The sequence below is a fragment of the Medicago sativa genome, chromosome 6, assembly GCF_051527215.1.
Source record: "Medicago sativa cultivar Bolivia chromosome 6, Bolivia_mono, whole genome shotgun sequence".
Lineage (NCBI taxonomy): Eukaryota > Viridiplantae > Streptophyta > Magnoliopsida > Fabales > Fabaceae > Medicago > Medicago sativa.
In genome coordinates, this window is record NC_140754.1 from 93,545,600 (window position 1) to 93,551,878 (window position 6,279).

Genomic DNA, 6,279 nt, shown 5'->3' on the forward strand with positions numbered 1-6,279 from the left:
ACTACCAACGCCGTCTTCCAGAATATCCCACAATTCTTCATCTAGGCTCATGATGTAACTGTAAAAATTGGTCTTCCACCAAGAGAACTCTTCAGCATCTCCATTGAACTTTGGAATTTTTCCAACACTGGTTTTCTTACTATCACTATAATCATGTGAGACATTTTTATAGCTAGTATCACCATCAGGAGGAGGAGTAGTCATGTTTTTCTCAGATCTTTGACTGTTGCACGGTTAAGTGATACACAACAGACCAAGGCTCTAGATACCAATTGAAGGTGAGAAAAAACACAAGAAGGGGGGTTGAATTGTGTTTTTGGAAAATTCTTCGTTTCTCCTAAAAACTGAACACACTGATCAGAAGCTAAGTGAGACAGCTTCTGAAGTGATAATCAGAATCTAAATGCAGCGGAATAAATCAGAGAGAGAGAAGAAGAACGACACAAAGCAATTATACTGGTTCCTTCCACAATCCGGAAGTAGTCCAGTCCCCCTTGCACTTCCAAGGAGATTTCACTATGAGTAATATCTGATTACAAATGCTCAAGCACACAAGCAAGAGACTTCCAATGCTCAAGCACACAAGCAAGAGACTTCCTTTGCTCAAGAACACAATCAAGAGACTTCCTGCTCAAGCACAACTGCAAGAGACTTCCTAACTAAACAAAATTACACAGAAAATTGTTTAAGGTTGAACACTTGATATACAATCAGAGGTGCTCACAATACAAATCAGATACAGACTCAATGGACTTAAGAATTTCTAAGATATGACTTTGAGACACAGAAATTCTAAGTGAATGCAGAACAATTTCAGCAGAGGTTTGGTACTTGTGAAAATCTTTTTGAGTCTTTCGTTCAGCGTTCTTGCATTACCAATTCTCTAGGTCTTCACTCCTTTATATAGAGGTGTGAAAGAGACGTTGTGAAATTGCCAGCACACCAAAGAGTCGTTGTTGAAGCTTGATCTTTCACCAATGATCTTTTGCCTGATTTGGTTGTTGTCCTATGAAGAACCAATTTGAAATCCATTCCTTATCCAAAGGAACATCTATGCAGGCGAGACCGTATTCTGGAGCTGTTTTCTTGTCTTGAAGTGCAGACACAAAACAGAGTAGTGGAGAACGTGGTTGTACAATTCGTACAAAGTACAATGTCAACGCTTTCGTCCAAATTGCAAACACATGCCTTCAAACACCTTTGAAATGACCGTTGCAAACTCCACTAATCCTTTGTTTGTGTTTTCGAATCCAATAGACAGCTTTTGCATTGATGATTCTTCAATTCTTGATTCTTTGCAAATCCAGTTGATATTCAGCTTCTGGTGAAATGGCTTCTGATGAGGCAGCTTCTGATGATGCAGCTTCTGATGAGATGACTTCTGCAGCTTCTGATGATGCAGCTTCTGATGATGTGACTTCTGGACCTCTTGTCTTCAGGAGCACTATTCTTCAGGAGCAGCTTACTTCAGGAGCGCTATTTCTTCAGGAGCAGCTTGACTTCAGGAGCGCTTTTTCTTTAGGAGCAAGTTGCCTTCAGGAGCGTCCAAGCTTCAAATTTTTGTTGTTTCCATAGCTCTTTATTTGCTCATTCAGAACCAATGATGATGTAACTTTATAATTATGGTCCTGTACACTTGAACAAATATTAGCTAATCCAATTTACAATTTTTAATACCTTGTTATCATCAAAACTCTTTAAGGTTTATTGTTAAACACATTTTGTTCCAACACAACACAATCAACATACAAACCTGGACTTGTTGCAACCTTTAATTACTACTCCATATTAATTAAAACTTTAATGTTTAATTAACTTATTTTGTGTCATTTTTTTTTACTGAAACATCTTTTGTTGTCATTATTAAATGATGACTAACGCGTCATTTTGATAACATTGCACTCTTTAAGTTAGGGGTGTTCAAAACCGAACTAATTCAATAGAAAAACCGCAGACCAAATCAACACAAAGCAAAACCGCGAAAAATCGCATTTTGTTTGGATGTATTCGGATCACTTTTTTGCTCAACCGCATGGTTTGGTTAGGTTTGCGGTTTTTAAATCTATGTCACCTAGACCAATACTCATAGAAATTCAATGGAAACTTTTATAAAATGACATATTTTTTCTCTTGTTAAGTTTTTTCTTTTCTTTTTATTTCAAAAATGTATTTATGTGCTACTTGAACTTTTAGAGAATAATAAAATTTTAGTCTTTTGCATTTCTCAAATAATAGAATTACTTTTTGACCATATTTTTTATTTTGGTCTATGTTGTTTGGTGAAAATGAAAATGTAATGTTGAATGAAATTAACAACATTTTTAATTATCTTTTTAACTCGATTTTAATGTTGGAAATAAAAAATTTGTATTGTTTTGAAAAAACTGCACCAACCGATCCAACTCAAACCACATTTGTTTGGTTTGGTTTAGTTCGCATTTTATTTTAAAAGTCAACCAAATCAAACCAAACCGCATGTTTTTTTATCTTACGGTTCAAATGACTTTTAGCCTCAAAACCGAACCAAACCGCATCACGAACACACCTAATTTATAAATCTTTGCTAATAGTTTTTCTTATTGTTTTTCTAGGTCTTCTTATACCTCTTGTATTATGACTATCTTCTACTGATCTATTCTTCTTACTACAGAATCTACATGATTTCTCTGTACTTGTGCAAACCACCTGAACCTATTTTCCACACTATTGTTACTATAGGTGCTACCCCAACTATCTCCACAATGTAGTCATTTCTAATCTTAACTCATCTAGTCTTGCCACACATCCAACGCAACATCCCCATCTCTGAACACTTACTTTATTCTTGTGTAGGTTCTTAACCGCCCAACACTTTGTTCCATAAAACATCAATGGTCTAACAAATGTCAGATATTAATTCACTTCAACTTAAACGATATGTTTGTATCACATAAAGCACATGTGGCTCTTCTCCATTTCAAACATCCCATTTGAATATGATGATTTACAAGTGCTTTTATTTCTTTGTGTTTTTGTACTATGAACCCAAGATATTTAAATTGTGTAACTTGTATGATAAGATCTCCAACTTTCACATCTAAGGTATAACTACTTCGCCTTTTGCTGAAATTACATTACATATACTATGTTTCGCTTCTACTCAGACTAAAATCATACGCTTCTAAGACTTGTCTACAACATCTCATTCAATTGATATTATATAAATATTGTGTTAAAACATATATTTTTAAAGACCACATTAAAAATTTTGCTTTAGACCTCTTAATCTGTTGGGCCGGCCCTAATTATTGAATTGATTATTTAATATCTAAATGTTCATGCAAAACAATTTCTATGAACATTTTTTGATGCAAAGTTGTATGGGTAGTGGGTGTCTCATCTTTCATATAAACCCAAAATATAAGTGCCCCTGAGCGGGAGGGGCGGACCATCCAGGACACCAAGTTTTTAAGGGTACCAAAATTATTATTTTTACTTAGTATTACATACATATATTTCTTTTTAACTCGATTTGATTGATTCTAATGAAGAAAAGATTTAGAGAACCTTATTTATGAATGAATCTTTTGAAACAAAAAATATAAGAAGAAAGACATTTTATAACTAAAAGGCACAACTTTATTGATTCGTCTAGAGCATCAAAAGTATTACGAGTGATCGTGGCAGAGCTAGGGAGGGACAAGGGGAGGCCATGGTGGCTTTCCCAAAATCCCAAATGTTTCACTTTTAATAGGTATATATAAACATTTTTACCTAAATGATACGTGAGCTTAGCTCAGTTGGTAGGGATATTGCATATTATATGTAGGGGTTGTGGTTCGAACCACGGACACTCCATTTCTCCACATTAAAATGTGTGAGTTCTAGCCACTAGACTACTTAACAAAAAAAAACATGTACGTCAAAATGTCAAGTGTGTGTCCAATGTAGTGCTAAGGGAGCACACATATGACTTTCTTGTCTTGAGTTCGACCCCTGCCACAACAATTTTAGCATTTCACTAATAATTTTTGTATTTTTTAAACAAAAAATGCCAATGGGCTGATGGAGAGTTTTGAACTAGGAAATCTTACCCTATACCCCGACATATGTACTTTTACCCCTACAAATGTTTGAAAATTCCAAGTTTGCCCTCGTTGCTGTTTAACCTTTTTACATATTGATTTTGCGCCATCACTGTTGTAATACCCCGCATGTAAAAATTCAGTATCAGTTATTTTATCATTGAAAAATTTAAGAGAAGGACAAAATGGTATCAGAGCAGACCTCTCCCAGTACGGTGTGTGTAACAGCCCGGTGGGCCCCTCGCAAGGCACTGCACCCACCGCACTGCACTGTTACTCACAAGCTTAATCACTAGCCCCCTCACCATACTAGTGTTTTTGCCTCCCGTGGGAATCGAACCTAGTACCTGGGGATAAGTACTACTTCAATGCATTCCCACTACCAATTGAGCTAGTAGTTCAATTGGTAGTGGGAATGCATTGAAGTAGTACTTATCCCCAGGTACTAGGTTCGATTCCCACGGGAGGCAAAAACACTAGTATGGTGAGGGGGCTAGTGATTAAGCTTGTGAGTAACAGTGCAGTGCGGTGGGTGCAGTGCCTTGCGAGGGGCCCACCGGGCTGTTACTATAAAAAGTTGTAACGCCCTCCTTTTTATTTAATTATTTTTATTAAGTTAGAGTCTATTTATGTGATTTATTTATTTATATGAGGTGTTAGTATTTTATTATGTGGCATTATTCTATTATTTATTAGAATATGATAATTATTATAGTAAGTAAATTTGGAGGTAGTTTTGAGATTAGATGTCTTTTTATGATTTTGTCGATTTATTTTGATGAGTGATATTTTGTTATGTTATATGTTGGTATTTACTAGAATAATATATATTTGTTATTTGTTAGAGATATATTTGTTATTTGGTGTAGAAATATATTTGTTATTTGTGAAAGATATATTTAATTTAGAAATAAATAAGATTATGAGGATTATTAGTGTGAATTGAATTGGGGGTTAGAATAGAAAGAAGAATAAGTTGTTGGGCTTAAATAGATTTGGGAAGAATATTTTAGTATATTATAAATAGAGAAGCTTAGGTTAGAAAGAGTTTACCTTAAACCGCTTTTTGGAAAAGAGGAGAATAAGAAAGAAGAGAAGAGAGAAGAGAAGAGAAGAGGAGAAGACCTTAGGAAAGAAGAACGCTGCTGTTGATTCAGGAATTAATCTAAGGTGAGGGTGAGACTATCTTGCATTAATATTAAGTTGTTAAATCATTAGATTGCATCTAACAAGTTGGGGAAAGTTTGTGAGAATTTGAGAATTAGGGTTTTGAGAGAGATTTGATGATTAGATGATGAAAACTAGTTGAATTGATGTAGAAATTATGTACAGACCTTAGATAATCCATAGGATGATTATTGGAAGTAGTTTTGAGGTTAGAACCATGAGATTAGGTGAAACTTGGAGAAAATCTGCATTCTGCCCGAATTTTGATATTAAAACTGGAATTGATCGGTGTCGAATTGGTCTTAGGTGTAAACACGGAAGTTGTAGGTATGGATGTTAGCTTTCTAATGCCGTTGGTCTCACGTCAATAGGATTTATAGAACTTGAGTTATGGTCAAATTACTGCACGTAGGTCACAGTGAATTTTTATGGACTTTCAGCACAACTTTTCCAAATTTAAAATAAAAACTGGTGTTGATCGGTACATAATTGGTCTTAGGAGTAAACATGAAAGTTTTAGATAATTTTGTTAGCTTTCTAGTGGCTTTGGTTTGACGTGAAAATGATGTTTGGTCTGTGAGTTATGATGAAAATACTACAGGGAGGTCTTAGCGAAATTGTACGGTGACAGCATTCTCTGTTTCATGTTTTTGCGTTTTGTTCATATGTTTCTGTTTTGAATTGATCTTTGTTGTAAACATGAAAGTTGTTGATATTTGTGATATCTTTCCAGTAGCTTTGGTTTGACATGAAAATATGTTGTGGATAATTTATTATGTTTTTACAAAGATACATAGTGAATTATTGTCGATGTTTAAATACGATGTTATATGAAGTTGTTTATGATTGATCAGTATGATATTGATAAATATGCTTTATGTGATTCTTTTTGATGATTAAGTTGATATGATACATTTCTTTAATGATGATATGATATTCAAGCACTGTTATATGCTGTATTTGTCGCTGTTTGTTGCTGTTGAACCTTGATTTAATGTTATAAGTAAAGTGACGTGTTATAAATATATTAAGTAAATACTTATGATGT